Below are 19,874 nucleotides of genomic sequence, written 5' to 3'. Positions count from 1 at the left end.
ACTGCAATCACGTTTGACCTTTGATCCTCTTATTCATTCTGGACCTAAGAATGCCACCTTCAGGAAAGCGTTGACAGCAGCAGTCATGTGCATGTTCCTGGAGAAGTCAAAAGACGGGATTGGATGGTACCATTATGTGGAGGTGTTAAAGGGATGTGCAATGCATGGCCTATGTTTGACTGTGTTGGTGATAGAAAGGTTGCACAACAAGCTAGTTAGGCATGCTTTCCATTCCACTTCCCATAATCAACCATCTTCTCCTATTACCTCTTCCCCCTTCATTGTACCTTTGTCCCTTAGTTGGTTTCCCTTATGTATGTCATTGTAAATACCCTATTTGTAATAAATCTGTTTTTAAAGTTCCAGAAGCTCTTGTTAATTTATATTAACTGGCCCCCAAAAGCCAGCAAATTGTACATGACCATATTTGTGATGATGACTGTACGGTGATGACCGTATGGTGATGATGACTGTGTGATGATGATTGTACGGTGATGACCATATGGTGATGACGACTGTACGGTGATAACCATATTGTAATGATTACTGCGTGGCATTGATTGTGTGATGATGACTATGTGGTGATGATTGTGAGATGATTACTCTGTGGTGATGATTGTGTGATGATAACTCTATGGTGATGATTGTACGGTGATTATTATATGGTGATGACTGTGTAATGAACAATGTACAATAACCAAAACACTCCATATTACATTGTCAGTGATGCAACATAAAAATAGATTAGATATTCTCCTTCCTGTCTCCTATGTATACATATAGTGAATCAGAAGCCATGAAGGGTCAGTACTCATGGTAGAGAAGAAGGGAGCAGCCAAAGGGGAGCAGAAGATGGGTGGTAACAGGCCCTCACTTTGTGGGTGGGAGGCACATAGAAGATGAGTTTGGGAAAATAATTGGCCCCCGTGATGAGTCAGGAATAACAAACTATAAAATATCAATATTTTACAGGTACCCCTCCCTAGACCATTCCCTAACCCCTGAAGGCCAGGCCTATTTTGGGCTATTTTGTGTTTGGGGTGTCCAGATAGAGGTAGCACCTCTGGTGCAGGGCTTGCAATGTCCATTTAGGACTGCTCGCCCATCTATGGTCCTCATCTGGTACTCCAACTCTCAACTGTACCTCTAAGTAACTGCTGGCATGCGGCAGTGGATATACCGTGGAACACCACCTCGGCAAGCAGAGCAAACCAGATGAATGTAGCCGTCGTTTTTGAGGCCTTCAATGAGGGTTTGCCTTCCCTTGCATGTGAAGGTTAGATTCGGCGGACTGTGAGGAAGAAACCATCTAAGATTAAATATACATAAAAGTGATTCCCAGCAAATCATTATGAAGTGCTGAGAGTGCGCAGCGAGGCGCATACAGGACACTGCTAGCCAATCATTGTACCCTGATCTATCTCCAGTTGACTTGACTAGCTCTTGACATTGAGACTCGAGAGTCACGGTTGAGAAAACAAGGCTGACAACTGGCACAACTCTTATTACTTTATACCAAGTGAAGCTCAAGTCATGATTTCAACCATTCTTCAAAGTCCTGTGACAATGAAGCAGCAGGTATGGAATCACTAGAAGCTATAGTACAGACAGGTGGCCCAAGACATTAATTCGCTTCCCATTGGAACAAAGCAGCAGTGGAGTTTGGCAACCCCCTGGGTATCTGAGCAGCCCTCTTTAGGATCACTCTACTCACCTCCATTGAGGAAGGAGCTAGAAAAGGTGCCTCATAGCCTGCTTCACCTTGACCTGGCCAGCCTACCGCAGCTGGCAGGTATCCCTCATAGCGATCGACACACAAGGACGAAAATGATGGTACACAACCTTGGAATGTGAGAACTCTGATAGACAATATCAAGGCAGACAGAGCAGAGAGAAGAACGACACTGCCTGCTAAGGAGCTAGTTCATTACAATGTGAACATAGCAGCTCTGAGCGAAGCGCACTTAGCAGCTAAAGGCCAACAGACAGAGCGCAGTGGTGGGTACACGCTTTTCTGGAGTGGTCGAGGCAGCACTGAATGAGTAGCAGGCGTGGGATTTGCTATCAAATCTCACCTTGTTCGGGAACTTGCCCATCTTCTGGAGGGCATCAATGACCGCCTGATGACACTTCAGCTCCCACTTACAAACAAGAAGCATGCTACGCTGATTAGTGTCTATGCTCCCGCTATGACCAATCCAAATGATATTAAAGATAAGTTCTATGATGAACTTGACACACTTATCTCAGTAATACCATAGTCAGACAAGCTCATTATAGTCAGAGACTTAAATGCTAGAGTGGGAACAGACTATCAAAACTGGGAAGGAGTCATTGGGAGATGTGGCAATGGCAAGTGTAACAGTAATGACCATCTGCGCCTCAAGATGTGTGCCACACATGACCTTGTCATCACCAACACTGCTCCGTCTACCCACTCGCAAGAAGACATTGTGGATGCAGCCACGCTGGAGTCACTGGCATCTCATTGACTACGTCATTGCCAGGAAGAAGTGTAAGAGGAGGGCAGGACGGTAGTCGTAGCTGAGGACACCGGGGCTCTGGGGTCCTGACCTCCTCCCACAGGAAAATCTTCAGCATCTACCGGCGTACATGTTCTGGTTGCTGGACCACGGTCAGGGATTCCACTGCACACTTGGTTCCAGTGCATAAAGATGGAATAACGGACACAGATACTGGTTTTGATGCAAAATCAACGCTTTTACTTTCTTCTTTAACGGTCCCGGACACATCAGTTACATTAGAGTCTACACAGCATTCCTCCTGCACTTTCCCTTTCTTACTTTCTGAATCCTCATGTACATTATGGGGTAGTAGCGCCTTTGGCAGTACCGCAGCTTCACTACTGTAGGACCTCAGTACATAGGGGATCCCGCTCATCCATTTCGCCCAGGACTTGCCAGATTCAGCCCTATTGAGAATTTGCCACATCGTGAACGTTCTGCGCCCTGCACAGCTTTTAGATCACGTTTCCTTCTCTGTTCCTGCTGCTGACGTGTTCTGTAATTCCTCGGGTGCTCCGGTCTTATCCAGCACCCGTCTGACTGCTCGTGTTTCTTCACTTGAATAAGTAGCTGCTATGGTGTCCAGGGCTTAGAGCCCTTGTGGACTTGTCGGGCGTGCTCTCCCTTCTGACTAATTCCTACATCCTACACCAACTTAACCCATAGCAGATTCTCCTACAGTTAACTATGTGTGTGCTCTTACTAAACCATCTAGAAACTTCCTACAGCTTTACCTATTAAGGAACCACTAGTATGCTCCATCTAGTGGCCCATTTCAATATTACCCTTACCCATCTCTATGAAATCTATACTATAAGTGCCCTCCACTAATGAACTCGAAGGATGCACTGACTTACCATAATCTTATACATTAATATACGCCATACAATACAGTAGACATAATAAAGCATAATATCTTACAGTATGCACGGTATGGTAACACATAATGTGGCAATACCAAAAAGACAGTCGGTAATATAGTCGTGTAGCAGTACCGTGGCATAATCATATTTACACAACATTTACAATATATTAATATCAGAACACCTTAAAGGGGAGGTGGCATTAAAGGGACATTCTACGCATTCCCCTATAGAAGGACAGGATGGACTTTAGAGTGACAAGAGCCAGGTGTGGTGCCGACTCCTGGATCGACCACCGACTCATTGAGTAGAAGTGCAGGCTTCGTATTCTGCCGTTGGGGAGACCTCAAGGGCAGAAGACTACAAAGAGGTTGAATATCTCCAAGCTGAAAAGCAGAAGAGTTGCAGGAGAATGCGTCAATGACCTTGATGGCAGACTGTCAGACACACCGCAGGCAGACGAGACTGGCGTTGAAGAACAGTAGACGATTATTAAAGATGCTATTTACAATACTACCCAGGAGCGTCTTGGACCAGCTGCCCGAAGCAACCAAGATTGGAGTGATGAAAACACCAAAGAAATAAATTCTCTACCAGAAGAGAAATATTAACAGTACAAAGCGCATGAAAAAGAACTCACATCGCTAGCCAAGATGGATGCCTTTATCAACACAAAAAGAAAAGTACAGATGAAGCCACACAAGATGCAGGACAGCTGGTTCGGCAAGAAGTCTGACAAAATACCGGGCTCTGCAGACAGTCATGACCCAAAACGCTTCTATGATGCGCTAAAGGCTGTATATGGACCCCAATCATCCAACTCCTCATCTTTCCTCAATGCGGACGGAATAAGCTGCAGACAGAACAGATTCTGGAATGGTGTGCGGAGCTCTTCGACAGAATCCTTAATCGCCGTGCCTTTATCAATGACGAGGCCATTGTTTGCCTGCTCTGGGTATAAATCAACAAGGACCTTGATGTCCTTGCCAGTGAAGATGAAGTCAGGAAGGCAGTAAAAGAACTCTCCAGGAACCAATGCTATACCTGCCGAGGTATACAAACCAGGCGGCCCTATCTTGATGCAAATCATGACTAAACTATTCCAGTCCATGTGGAAAAAGGAACAGGTTCTGAAACAGCTGAAAGATGCCAGCACAATCCACATCTACAAGAGAAAAGACAACTGCCAGTCTTGAGACAACCATTGAGGCATCTCCCTTCTGTCCACTGCTGGAAAGATTCTGGCTCACCTCTTGCTCAAATGTCTCCTCCAGCATTTTGAGCAAGTTCCACTACCCGAAAGCCAGTGCGGCTACCCTGCTGAACACGGGACAGCAGATATGATCTTTGCGTCACTTCAACTCCAGGAAAAGTGCTAGGAGCAATACTTTTGCCTTTTGGTGATTTGACCAAGGCTTTCAACACAGTCAGCAGAGACGACCTATGGAAAATCATGGCAAAGTTTGGGCCACAACTAATAGAATGGTGTTTCATAGGGAGAAATGCAAGATTCTACATCTGTGCAAGAGAAATGAAAATTACATCTACAAAATGGGAGGAATAGAACTAAGCAACAGCACATGTAAAAAGACTTGTTTATACTAATAGATCACAGACTGCACATGAGTCAACAGTGTGATGCAGCAGCAAAAAAGGCAAACACAGTTCTAGCATGTATTAAGAGAAGCATGGAGTCTAGATCACATGAAGTAATTATCCCCCTCTACCCTTCCTTGGTCAGACCTCATCTGGAATACTGTGCCCAGTTCTGGGCACCACATTTTAAAAAATACATTGAAAAACTGGAGTAAGTTCAGAGAAGAGCTGCAAGGATGGTGAGCGGACTGCAAAGTGTCCTACGAGGAACTGTTAAAGGATCTGGGAATGTTCAGCTTGCAAAAAAGAAGGCTAAGAGGTGACATAATAGATGTCAACAAATATCTGAAGGGCTGTCACAATATAGAGGGATCATCCTTATTCTCATTTGCACATGGAAACATGAGAAGCAATGGAATGAAACTAAAAGGGAAGCGAAACAGATTTTATATATATATATATATATATATATATATATATACGTTGACCGTGAAGATGATCAATGAGTGGAACAGGCTGCCATGAGAGGTGGTGATTCTCCTTCTATGGAAGTCTTCAGACAGAAGCTGGAAAGACATCTGTCTGAGATGGTTTAGTAAATCTTGCATTAAGCAGGGGGCTGGACATCATGACCTTGGAGTTCCCTTCCAGATTTAACATGCTATGATTCTATAATTCTATGAAATGGTATCATTGAAAAATACAACTCCACCTGCAAAATACAAACCCCATATTCTAGCGTTAATCAAAAAGATGTACACATCAGTAGACCATGGTCGAGTAGAGCCCTTTGAATTTCCTCCTAATTGATGACATTCACATGACGTTGCACCACTAATCAGAAAAAGTGCAGAGTATCATGGCAGGCAGGAGGAGGTCCGAGGTGCTCTGGTCCAGTAGAAGGAAAGTTCTGCTCCAGCTGCTATTAAAATCTTCTTTAATGAAAAACCATTAAAACATACAATGGTGAAGACTCTCCATGTAACCACACCACAACAGAGATGACAGGCTACGCGTTTCGACCAGACGGTCTTTGTCAAAGCCATGTTTGAAATTTGCCTTAGATTAGACATATATATGTAGCTTAACGAATAAAACATCATATAAAAATCACATGATCACATGAGCCAATCCAATTGGACACATGTAATTGAATACAAAATCGACATAGAAAAAAAAAAAAAAAAAAAAAAAAACCCAAAGTTTTTTTTCCTCTTTTGAAAAAAAAAAAAAAGGGGAAATTCAACAATAGTGCAACAATAGATCATGTCTCTTATTGAGACCGTTTGGATGTCTAGTATTTAAATGGTATATCCAAAATGCTTCCCGAGTAAGGAGACATCGCCTGATGTCTCCCCCACGGGATGACAGGTTTACTTTTTCTATTCCCTGAACTTTAAGGTGTGATGTATTGCGGGCATGGCAATCAATAAAATGTTTGGAAACTGCTGAGACATTCCGTATAAAATTATTTGTATTGCTAATATCATTTAAATGTTCCCTTATTCTTATTTTTAGCTGCCTCGAGGTGCAACCAACATAGGATAAATCACATTGTTCACAATTAATTTTATACACTATGTTGCTAGAATTGCAATTGATATATTTTTTTATTTTAAAACATGAAGTATGATCATTATTAGTGAATTCCTGAGAAATTTGGGCATATTTGCATATTTTACAAATGTTAGCACCACATTTGTAAAAGCCATTCACCGTTAACCAGTTTTCTTTAGGCTTGTGATGTGTTAGTGAAAACATGCTGGGGGATAATATACTCCATAAAGACGGTGCTTTTCTTGACACCACATTAATTCCTGATGATAAAATTTTAACCAATTCATTATCCTGGTGCAGAATGGGTAGAAACTTGTGAACAATATTTTTTATAGATGTGAATTGCGGGCTATACTGGAAACATATATAGGGTTTTTTTCCCATAGTTATTGCCTTTTTTTTCCCTTCTGTGCTTGATGCCAGCAAGTCATTTCGATCTTTGGTTTGCACTATATTTTGTGCTCTAGTTAGGGTCCATTTTGGATAATTGCGATTTGTCAATTTATTGGTAACATGTGCAAATTCCTCTTGCAAGGATTCTTCTGAGCTGCAATTACGTTTAACTCTGGTGTATTCACCAACAGGGACTGACCTGATTGTATGTTTTGAATGACTGCTCCTTGCATGTAGCACCGTGTTCCCACTGTATGGTTTATGGTGCGTTTTGGTATGAATGACCGCACCATCTGTGCCACTCAAACACAAATTCAGAAATGCAATATTGTTAGAACTGTAGTTATACGTGAATTTGATATTATAGTTATTAGAATTAATATATTTTATAAAATCTGGTATGGCAGAAATATCTCCACCCCAAATGATGAGGGTATCATCGATATATCTACCATACCATATTAATTGCTTTGAAAAAGGGTTGGCAGTGGAATATATATATTCCATTTCCCAGAATGACATTACAAGATTTGCAAGGGAGGGTGAGAATTTAGCTCCCATTGCAACTCCTCTAAGTTGCAAAAAAAATTCTCCATTGAACGTGAATAAATTATGTGACATAAGAAATGCAACTACTTGTAGAATGTAATTTTGCAGCTCAGATGAAAAATTGCTATATTTGACAAAATGAAATTGTAATGCTCGTATGGCTATATCATGGAAAATGCACCTGTATAATGAAATAACATCACAAGTTAGGCTAGTTTCACACTTGCTTTTTTTTTGCAGCGCGTTTTTCCCGCAAAAAAACGCATTGAAAAAACACATACAAAAGCATACAACTGCTGCGTTTTTTTCAAGCATTTTTATGAGCATGCATGAAAAAAACGCAGCGTTTTTATGCGTTTGTATGCGTTTTTAGTGCGTTTTTACCGCGTTTGCGTTTTTTTCCAACATTTTTAGGTGGCCCCTCACACTACCCAAACCATGACTTTACTAACCCTAACCCTGACCCTAACCCTAACCCTAACCCTAACCCTGACCCTAACCCTTAACCAAACCATACTTAACCCTAATCCTGACCCTAACCCTGACCCTAATCCTTAACAAAACCATACTTAACCCTAACCCTAACCCTAACCCTGACCCTAACCCTTAACAAAACCATACTTAACCCTAATCCTGACCCTAACCCTTAACCAAACCATACTTAACCCTAATCCTGACCCTAACCCTGACCCTAACCCTAAACCCCCTTAACTAACCCTAACTCTAACCCAAACCCCTAAATTCCTTGTTTAAAAAAAAAAAACGCATATGCAAAAAAACGCATACATGAGCATGCCAGTGCGCACATATGCGCATCCATAGGCTATAATGGCCATTTTTAGCGCAAAACGTGCGCATATGTGCGCATGCGCTTTTTTGCAGGGCCAAAAAATGCAACATGCTGCGTCTGGAAAATACAAACGCACACCCCAAAAAAACGCAGCGCATGAAAATCGCATACATGCGCTAACAAGCGCGCAGGTATGCGCACCCATGTTAAATATAGGGGAAAAAACGCATGCGCACATGTGCGTTTTTTTCCAGCGCTAAAAAACGCAAATGTGAAACCAGCCTTAGCCAACTATATTTGGATGACCAAGTTTTTTTGGAGAATGCCCCCAAAACCTGTTTGGAGTCCCTGATGTATCCCGGGGTGCGCTGCACTAAAGGTTGTAACAGCGAATCTACCCACTGACATAAATGCTCATTATTTGAGCCAATGCCCGATACTATTGGGCGCAAAGGTGGAATACCCTCAGATTTATGGATTTTGGGGACCCCATGTATTATTGGCAAAATGGGATTTTTTACCTCCAAGTATTCTGCTTGACTAGCTGTTAAAATCCCCAAACTGGAACCTTCCTTTATTAGAGCACTACTTATTTCCTTAAATCTTATTGACGGGTTGTGCGGTAGTTTTTTATAGATGGTACTGTCTGATAATAATTCCATCATTTTTTGATAATAATCAGTGGCATTCAATACCACTACCACTCCTCCCTTGTCTGACATTTTAATGACTAAATCAGCATTATTTTTCAAATCCTGCAGGATTTTGTGCTGATAATTTGAAAAAAATGTTTTGTTGTTTAATTTATCTTTGGATTTCATTTGATCATATAAATAGAGCAAATTATTATTATTATTATTATTATTATTAATTGTTATAGCGCCATTTATTCCATGGCGCTTTACATGTGAGGGGGGTATACATAAAAACAAGTACAATAATCTTAAACAATACAAGTCATAACTGGTACAGGAGGAGAGAGGACCCTGCCCGCGAGGGCTCACAATCTTCAAGGGATGGGTGATAATACAGTAGGCGAGGGTAGAGCTGGTCGTGCAGCGGTTTGGTCGATCGGTGGTTACTGCAGGTTATAGGCTTGTCGGAAGAGGTAGGTCTTCAGGCTCTTTTTGAAGGTTTCGATGGTAGGTGAGAGTCTGATATGTTGTGGTAGAGAGTTCCAGAGTAGGGGTGATGCGCGAGAGAAATCTTGTATGCGATTGTGGGAAGAGGAGATAAGAGGGGAGTAGAGAAGGAGATCTTGTGAGGATCGGAGGTTGCGTGCAGGAAAGTACCGGGAGACGAGGTCACAAATGTATGGAGGAGACAAGTTGTGGATGGCTTTGTATGTCATGGTTAGGGTTTTGTAATGGAGTCTCTGGGCAATTGGGAGCCAGTGAAGGGATTGACAGAGGGGAGAAGCTGGGGAATAGCGGGGGGACAGGTGGATTAGTCGGGCAGCAGAGTTTAGAATAGATTGGAGGGGTGCGAGAGTGTTTGAGGGGAGGCCGCAGAGCATGAGGTTGCAGTAGTCAAGGCGAGAGATGATGAGGGCATGGACTAGGGTTTTTGCAGATTCTTGGGTGAGGAATGAACGGATGCGTGAAATATTTTTGAGTTGAAGTCGGCAGGAAGTGGAAAGGGCTTGGATATGTGGTTTGAAGGAGAGATCAGCATCAAGGATTACTCCGAGGCAGCGGGCTTGTGGGACTGGGGAGAGTGGGCAGTCATTTACTGTAATTGATAGGTTCGTAGGGGGGGTCACGTGAGATGGGGGAAAGATGATGAATTCTGTTTTGTCCATGTTGAGTTTCAGATATCTAGTGGAGAAGAAGGATGAAATAGTGGACAGACATTGAGGGATTCTGGTTAGTAGGGAGGTGATATCTGGTCCAGAGATGTAGATCTGTGTGTCATCAGCATAAAGATGATACTGAAAGCCATGAGATTCTATGAGCTGTCCCAGGCCAAAGGTGTAAATAGAGAACAGCAGGGGCCCTAGGACTGAACCTTGTGGGACTCCGACAGATAGGGGGCGAGGTGAGGAGGTGGTGTGTGAGTGGGAGACGCTGAATGTCCGGTCTGTTAGGTATGATGAGATCCAGGAGAGGGCCAAGTCTGTGATGCCGAGGGATGAGAGGGTCTGTAATAATAGGGAATGGTCCACTGTGTCAAAGGCAGCCGACAGGTCCAGGAGGAGGAGGACAGAGTAGTGTCGCTTGCTCTTGGCAGTTAAGAGGTCATTGGTGACCTTAGTAAGGGCAGTTTCAGTGGAGTGGTGTGACCGGAAGCCAGATTGTAAGCGGTCGAAGAGGGAGCAAGAAGAGAGATGGGAGGACAGTTCAAGGTAGACGTGTTGTTCCAGTAGCTTGGAGGCGTATGGGAGAAGTGATATAGGGCGATAGCTAGATACAGAGGATGGGTCAAGAGAGGGCTTTTTGAGGATAGGTGTGATGGAGGCATGTTTAAAGCTTGAGGGGAAAACACCAGTTGTTAGTGATAGGTTGAAGAGATGGGTTAGGGTTGGGATGAAGACTGTGGTGAGGTTTGGGATGAAGTGGGATGGGATCGGGCAAATCCCTCTCTACCATATCCTGAAATTGTTCCATGCAACTAGATCTCGTTTGCACTGGGTAAAAATACGGATTTTTTGTCTCAAAAGCATGTGTCTGTTCACATTGATCATTGCTGGAAAGGGAATGTTCATCTAGATCCTGCAGAGTAACCAGTGCTAACTGTTCCTCAAAATTCATGTCCACAAACTCATTGTTAGCATCTGAGGGGTGACTAGATAGAGGGACACAATCTGAATTATCAATGTCAAAAAAATGTTTTTTAACTGTCAAATTGCGAATAAATTTATCAACGTCCATAATGGTGGAAAACAGATCAAAATCTCGATCAGGGACAAAATTGAGACCCAATGATAATATTTGGGTTTGTTCTTTGGTTAGAATAATTGAAGATAAATTGAGGACATTATTGCAGCTTTTTATTGGTGCCAATATTTTTTTCTCCGAGTTGTAATTCCTTGTGTTCCTCCGGTGTTTTCTGCCTCCACGCCTCTGACGTGTTTTGAATAATGAAGATTACGTCTGGACGCACCTGGAGTGATCTCATTAGACGAAACATCAGATATGCTTGAAAAATTGTCCGAAGAATCCAACTCTGATGAAGTGAAGGAAACATGAGATCTTGGAATTCTGGTGGAGTTTCTGCACTTATTGTGAACAATAAGAGACATGATCTATTGTTGCACTATTGTTGAATTTCCCCTTTTTTTTTTTTTTTTCAAAAGAGGAAAAAAAACTTTGTTTTTTTTTTTTTTTTTTCTATGTCGATTTTGTATTCAATTGCATGTGTCCAATTGGATTGGCTCATGTGATCATGTGATTTTTATATGATGTTTTATTCGTTAAGCTACATATATATGTCTAATCTAAGGCAAATTTCAAACATGGCTTTGACAAAGACCGTCTGGTCGAAACGCGTAGCCTGTCATCTCTGTTGTGGTGTGGTTACATGGAGAGTCTTCACTATTGTATGTTTTAATGGTTTTTCATTAAAGAAGATTTTAATAGCAGCTGGAGCAGAACTTTCCTTCTATGGTCTATGACGTTGGTCCGCACGGAGCTCCGAGTTTCTGCTCTTGATCTCTGGTGAGTTCGCTCTGGTCCAGTAGCCACAGACTGCCAACATGGATGCTTGAGAATCCTCTCTCCAGCCCTACTGAATACTGAATGTCTCTGGTGGCCAACTATTTAACCCCCAGACCATACCCTGGAGTGGAGATAAGGTGGAAAACCTTCCACTTGCTCTATGGTTTTCCACAAAAAACCAAGCCCTTAAAATGGCCATTTAACCCCTGTCAGCACATGGTATGCTGGAGGAAACTTCTGGGTATCAAATCACTGAAGGTAACAGCCTCACTGAAACATATCTCCCCTCCAGCACTTTGCCAGAGATTTTGTCACATATCCCCCTGCCCAAAGTCGGGGGGTTTTGGCACCTTCACTCACTAAGCAGGGAAGTCTGGATAGGGCATCTGTGTTCCCATGTAGCTTCTCTAGCCTATGCTAGACGTGGCAGCTGAAGTCCTAGAGTGCCAGAAACCACCTAGTCACCCGAGTATTCTTCCCATTTTTTCCCTCACCCATCTCAGGGGCGCATGATGTAACACTAACCTGAACTTCCAGTCTAACAGGTAGTACCTCAGCGTGTCGATTGCCCATTTGATGGCCAAGCACTCTTTCTCTACGATGACATTTTTCTTTTCACAGGAGGAGACTTTCCTACTCAGGTATAAGACTGGATGTTCATCCCCATTTACAAGACAGCTCCCAAACAACCTCAGAGTCATCCATCTAGGCCACAGACTCCTTTGTGAAGTCAGGTGTGACCAAAACCTCCTGTTTGCATAGGGCGAGTGTTGGAATATGTTTGGTGCAATAACTCCATTCCTGTCTATGAGTGTTTAGTTGCCAGATTTGTATGCTGTTTATAAAGTTAGAACAAACAAACAACTTCCCAGAGGCTTACACAGGGAGAGCATGTGACTATTTTCTGTTTGTTTCCTGTGTCTGTGTATGAGAGAAGCAGCCTGTTGTAGATGCTGCACAGATAGAGATGCACAAATGATTTACTCCTGATCTATTAAGCTTATCATATAAGAAGCTCTGTTGTCACACGCTTGGAGAGTATCCTGAATAACCCGCTGACAACAGGTTATGGGCCCAGAGTGACGCAGAACCCCAGAGTAGCACATAGCAACAGAGAAGATGCTGACTAGCAGCAATCCTGTCAAGTTCTCAGTGCCAAGCCTCACTAACCAGAACTACCAGTCCTTTAAATTCAAGGTCAAGATGCTGCTCATAAGAGAAGGTACATGGAAATATACTCAGGAACAAGTGCCTCATCCATTAACAGATGATTGGCTAGAGAAGGATCAGAAAACACAAAGCACCGTCTCCCTCAGTGTAAATGATAATAATATTGTGCATATATGCAAGTGTGCAACTGCAAAGGAGATGTGGGATGAGTTACAGAAAGTGCATGAAAGATCAAATCTCAGCAATAAGCTTTATCTCATGAGAAAGCTGTATAAGTCTAAGCTAAGTGATGGACAGAATATGTAGGACTATATAAGAAACACCCTAGAGATTGCGGCACGTCTCAGGTGTATTGGAGAAGAAATGAAAGGTTTTCATGTTGCTGTACTTCTATTAAGAGGTCTTTCAGAGAGTTATGACACACTTGTGACTGCCAGATGATGATGAGGATGAGATGAGGAGCTGACACTAGAGTATGTTAAAGGCAAACTTGTGGGTGAGTTCAAGAGAAAAACACAGCATGTAGGCAGCAGTAATGAATCCAGAGCAAAAACAGCATTAAAGACACAGGATTTCCCTAAATATAACAGCAATCTAAGAGAAACTCGTGAATGTTTTATCTGTAAAAAGCCTGGCCACCTTAAAGCAGACTGCAGAATTTGGAAAGTAAGAATGAGTCAGCTTAAAAGCAGAACAGTCATCAAAGGGTTAAAACGGCTGTAAAGGAAGATTCTGCATGTGTTAAAGCTGCATTTAATGGTGTATAGATTCTGGCGCAAGCAGACATATGACAAATAACAAGGATTTCTTCATTGACCTTAATGAAAGCAAGTCAGAAAAGGTCATCTTAGCTAATGGTCACTATATGACTTCAGAAGGAGTAGGAGACGGCTACCTCCACTGTCCAGTTTCCTCAGCACAAAGCAGAAAGATCCCAGTAAAGGATGTTCTCTATGTTCCCAGCCTTGAAAGCAATCTTCTGTCAGTAAAGAACCTCACGCAAAAGGGGATTGTAGTTACTTTTAAAGATAACAGCTGCATCATCTCAAAGAAGGGTCACACTCTTGCAGAAGGAAAAATCCAAGATGAACTTTATCAGCTAAAATGCAAAGAAAGAGTGTACAGTGCTAGACAACATCTACAAAAGAACTAAACACAGAGACCCAGAATCAATAAGGAAGCTAGCTCAACTTGCAAATGGTATTGAAATCAACCAGTGTAGTCAAATGATGAAGTGCACTCGCTGTCTTAAAGGGAAAATGTCCAAAAAATCCTTTCCTAAATAAGCACCACTAGATCTGCACAGCCTCTGGATCTGATTCATACAGATGTATGTGGTCCAATAAGTGTTCAAACTCCTAGCAAAAAGAGATATTTTCTCACATTTATTGATTACTACTCCAGATATACAGTCGCCTGCCTGCTTCACAGTAATCCCTTAAGGACCAAGCCACTTTGTAGGTTAATGACCGATTCTTAATTTTGAAATCTGACCATTGTCACTTTATGTTATTATAACTCTGGAACGCTTCAACGGATCCCACGGATTCTGAGAATGTTTTTTCAGGACATATTGTATTTCATGTTAGTGGTAAAATTTCTTCGATATAACTTGCGTTCATTTATGAAAAAAATGGAAATATGGTGAAAATTTCTAATATTTTGCAATTTTTAAACTTTTAATTTTTATGCCATTAAATCAGAGAGATATGTTATGCAAAATACCTAATAAATAACATTTCCCATATGTCTACTTTACATCAGCACAATTTTGGAAAAAAATTTTTTTCATTAGGCAGATATAAGGGTTAAAATTTGACCAGCGATTTCTCATTTTTTCAACAAAATTTACAAAATCACTTTTTAGGGACCACCTCACATTTGAAGTCACTTTGATGCGTCAATATGACAGAAAATACCCAAAAGTGACACCCTTCTAAAAACTGCACACCTCAAGGTGCGCAAAACCACATTCAAGAAGTTTATTAACTCTTCAGGTGCTTCACAAGAACTGAAGCAATGTGGAAGGAAAAAATGAACATTTAACTTTTTTCACAAAAATTTTACTTCGGACACAATTTTTTTTATTTTGTCAAGGGTATCAGAAGAAAATGAACAACAATATTTGTTGTGCGATTTTTCCCAAGTACACTGATACCCCATGTGTGGAGGAAGACCACTCTTTAGGCGCATGGCAGGGTTCGGAAGGGAAGGAGCGCCGTTTGAGGTTTTGAACATAAAATTGGATGGAATCGAGAGCGGACGACATGGAGAGCCCTTGATGTACCTAAACAGTGGAAACCCCCCATAAGTGACCCTATTTTGGAAACTAGACCCCCCAAGGAACTTATCTAGATGTGTGGTGAGAACTTTGAACCCCCAAGTGCTTCACAGAAGTTTATAACGTAGAGCTGTGAAAATAAAAAATAATATTTTTTCCACAAAAATTATCTTTTTGCCCCCAAATTTTTATTTTCCCAAGGGTAGCAGGAGAAATTGGACCCCAAAGTTGTTGTGCAATTTGTTCTGAGTATGCTGATACCCCATATGTGGGGGAGAACCACTGTTTAAGCGCATGGCAGAGCTTGGAAGGGAAGGGGCGCCGTTTGACTTTTTCAACGCAAAATTGGCTGGAATTGAGATCGGAAGCCATGTCGCATTTGGAGAGCCCCTGATGTGCCTAAACAGTGAAAAAACCCTACAAGTGACACCATTTTGGAAACTAGACCCCCCGAGGAACTTATCTAGATGTGTGGTGAACACTTTGGACCCCCAAGTGCTTCACAGAGGTTTATAATGTAGAGCCGTGAAAATAAAAAATCATATTTTTTTCTCAAAAATGATCTTTTTGCCCCCAAATTTTTATTTTCACAAGGGTAATAGGAGAAATAGGACCCCAAAAGTTGTTATCCAGTTTATCCGGAGTACGCTGATACCCTATATGTGGGAGAAAACTACTGTATGGGCGCACGTCAGGGCTTGGATGGAAGGTAGTGACGTTTTGGTTTGATATACTATTTATAGCAGGTTTTTATAGCGGGTTTTTATGGTTGGCCGCCGTCACACGCTAAAAGGCGCTTTTTATTAAAAAAAAAATTATTTTGGCATCACCACATTTTGAAAGCTATAATTTTTCCATATTTTGGCCCACAGAGTCATGTGAGGTCTTGTTTTTTTGCGGGACGAGTTGACGTTTGTATTGGTACCTTTTTCGGGCACATGACATTTTTTGATCGCTTTCTATCCTGATTTTTGTGGAGGCAGAATGAACAAAAACTAGAAATTCAGGAATTGTTTTTTTTTCTCGGTTCTGCGTGTGGTAAAATTGATAAGGCAGTTTTATTCTATGGGTCAGTATGATTACAGCGATAGCTCGATAAAAACTTTTATAGAAAAAATAATTATTTTTGCATCACTTTATTCTGAGCGGTATAACTTTTTTATTTTTCTGCTGATGTAGCTGTATGGAACTTGTTTTTTGTGGGACAAGATGGCGTTTTCAGTGATACAATTTTTATTTATATTCGTCTTTTTGATCGCGTTTTGCTCCACTTTTTCCAAGCTGTAGAATGATAAAGCATAATTTTCTACTTTTTTTGTGCTTTTTTACGGCGTTCACTGCAGGGGTTAACTAGTGTGATACTTTTATAGATGGGATTTTTATGGACTCAACGATACCAAACATATTTTATTTTTTTACATAAAAATGTGTATTTATTAGGGAATTTTTTTATTATTAATTTTTTTTTTACATACTGTATTTTTTTAAACAATGGTTTTTTTCACCTAGTCCCTTTACGGGACTTTCACTTTTTGACTTTTGATTGATGGTATAATACATTGCAATGCTGGTAACATTGTGCACAGGACCACTGTATATAGTATACAATGTATAGTGTCAGTGTACAGGTAACACACAGACTTACCAGTGATGTCTCTAGGTGAAGTCCTTCATCTTTGCTTTTCATCTTCATCCAGCACAGACCGCCATCACTTCTTCCAGCCAGGGCTCATCTCTGCAAGAAATAACACAGTTATCTAGTGCACCACTTCCAGAACACATTCTTTATTTTTTCCTAACTTCTACACTACACCAGATGAAGAAAAAAAAGGCAACATAGTGTCGCTCTGCCCAGTAACAGGAGCACCCTCCCTATTTAAAACAGTATCATCAAAAAATAAAATGAATATATGACTGAAGTAATAATATCTCTTAATTATCCCCTATGGTAGTAATATCCCCCATCCTGGCTGTGACGGAGTCAGCTTACGCTGAGTTGCTTTCTTTAGAGTGGACCCTCTGGGTCGTGGCACCCACCCACCTAGGGCAAACTAACCTTGTGAGGAACCACCCCCTATACAGGGAGTGTCAGGGGCAAGACCAAGGGAGTGAGCCACCATGACCGCTGGAACCAGACAGCCGGCTCAAGGAAGACACGAGTGTCTGATGACAAGGGACATGCATGAAACAAGACAAGACAAGACGTGAATTCAAGGTACTGTATCTTCATTAAGGCAAACTCAGGGTTACATCAGGTGCAAAACATGATAACAGGGAAAACACAGCAAGGTGCGTGAGAGGGCACGCCAAGGTCCATGGCATGGTACGTGCTAGATGGCACGCCTAGGTACAAGCAAGGCTCGATGGCATCGGACTCCGGACAGCTGGTAACGATCGACAGGATCAGGGCATCAGGCTGCGGACATCAGCTCCGGACATCAGGCCGCAGTCGTCAGGCTTACGATCTCTGGCAGCGATCGGCAGGTTCAGGGCATCCGGCAGGCAAACCAGGGTTCAGGCAAGGAGGCACAACAGATCTCCAGACATGGTGCGTGTTGGGGAACACGCCAAGGTCCAAGGCAAGGTTCCAGGCAGGGTGCGTGCTAGGGGCACACAAGGGTCCAGGGAAAGGTAGACAAAAACATGAGGGGCGTTCCAGCTGATAAAATTTCTTGCTTTATTGAAAAAATTAAAATAGTACAGCGGCTTACTCCTCAAGAGCAGATGGATGTGCTATGAGGCCTCAGTGCCTCATAGCACATCCATCTACTCTTGAGGAGTAAGCCGCTGTACTATTTTAATTTTTTCAATAAAGCAAGAAATTTTATCAGCTGGAACGCCCCTCATGTTTTTGTCTACTATCAACTATCGTTGGGTCCAGACGAGGTTCCGTGCTGTGGCTGTGGTTGGTGAGCTGGCTAGGGCTTTTTAGTCCATTTTTTTTTCTATCCAGGGCAAGGTGCAAGGCAAGGTGCGTGTGTAGGGTACACGCCAGGTTCAAAGTACGAGACACAGTGCATGTGTAGGGGACACTCCAGGGTTCAAAGTTCAAAGTACGAGACATGGTGCGTGTGTAGGGACACGCCAGGGTCCAAGATCCAAGGCAAGGTCCTGCGCGTGCCAAAGGACACGCCAGGGTCAGGGTACAAGGCATAGTCCTGCGCGTGCAGAGGGGCATGCCAGAGTCAGGTTCAAGTCAGGGACCTGCACGTGCAAGAGGGCACGACAGGGTACAGGCTAGGGCCTGTGCGTGCAAGAGGGCACGACAGGGTATAGGCTAGGGCCTGTGCGTGCAAGAGGGCACGACAGGGTACATGGCAAGACCTGCGTGTACTTTTACAGAAGCACGAGGAGGTATGCCAAGGAGCAGGCTATGGCCTGCGCGTGCTAAGAGGGCACGCAATGCACAGTGAAGAGACAGCGTGAGTGCAAGGAAGCACAGTGAACATGGCTGAGGCACCAGCTAGCTGGTCGGGCTGAGGCACAGACAGACGGGCAAGACTGAGGCGAACCCGGCTGAGGCATAACAGGAGACACAGCTGTCACTGGCCGACAAGCACGGCTGAGGCACAAGCAGGCGGGCATGGCTAGGGCGGGCATGGCTGAGGCACAGACAGGAGGCTAGGGAAGGCCAGGCGCATGCAAAGGGCACACAAGAAAAACAAGGCAAGGCAAGGCAAGAAACAAGGCAAGGCAAGGCTAGGCAAAGTACAGAACAAGGAGAGGAACATAGGCAGAAGCACAGAGCCGAGTCAAGGGAGAACCTTGAGACTAGCCAGGAAATGTGCTAGAGAGCACCATAGGACAGAGTCTAGCAGCGGAGCGTAGGCCGCATCCCAGAGCCGGGTCAAGGCAGAACCTTGAGACCAGACATGGAATGTGCTAGCGAGCACCAGAAGACAGAGTAAGGAGAACCAGGCAAAGACAGGGAACATGAGAAGTACTACAAGGCTCAGAATAGCAAAGACCAGACATGGCGAAACAGGCAAGGCAGAGAACATAGGAAGTACAACAAGTCAAAGCATAACAAGGACAAAACACGGCACGAGAGACAACACCAGACATGACACGGGACAAGAGGCAGAATACAAGTACAGAGCGTGTGCAGAGACGCACTACAGGGCAGAGTGCAGGGGCACAGAATACAGGGAGCGACCCAGCAGACCAAGCAGCCATGCAGGGAAGCAACACGATACTCAGGCCCCGACCATAGGAAGGGGCGGTCTGATATAGGGCATTAGCACCTGCACTTCTGGGTCAGGATCAGGGAAGGACATCCAGTTCAGATCCTCCAGGATCATAGAGAGGATCACATGGTCGAGTCCTCCAAGACCATAGAGAGGACCATAGCAAAGGTCACATGATCAGGGTCTCCAGGAACACAGAGAGTATTGCTGCAGGCAGAGCAGAGACGGCTGGTCACTCAGCAATGGCGTGTAGCCATGAGGTAAAAACACACATGCGCACTGGCAATGGCAGGCAGCCATGAGATGA

General features: G+C 43.1%; 1 long non-coding RNA gene across 2 annotated transcripts in view; it reads right to left on the bottom strand.

Moving 5' to 3' along the window:
* Window positions 1–13,854: 13,854 nt before the first annotated feature.
* LOC141091477 (uncharacterized) overlaps window positions 13,855–19,874 on the bottom strand; it is a 34,960-nt gene continuing 28,940 nt past the window's right edge. Inside the window, exons 3-4 of one of the 2 annotated variants that reach the window (XR_012232520.1) lie at window positions 17,026–17,115; window positions 13,855–14,198 (exon numbers count right to left, since the gene is read on the bottom strand). This is a non-coding gene — a long non-coding RNA (uncharacterized lncRNA). Of the gene's footprint in view, window positions 14,199–16,714; window positions 17,116–19,874 lie in introns of those variants that run through there. The other variant, XR_012232519.1, reaches the window with a different exon arrangement.

Source organism: Dendrobates tinctorius, unplaced genomic scaffold, assembly GCF_039654945.1.
Source record: "Dendrobates tinctorius isolate UK_male_01 unplaced genomic scaffold, ASM3965494v1 ptg000054l, whole genome shotgun sequence".
NCBI classification, from domain to species: domain Eukaryota; kingdom Metazoa; phylum Chordata; class Amphibia; order Anura; family Dendrobatidae; genus Dendrobates; species Dendrobates tinctorius.
The sequence above is the reverse complement of the archived record's forward strand: the minus strand, read 5'-3'. Positions and strand labels throughout refer to the sequence as shown.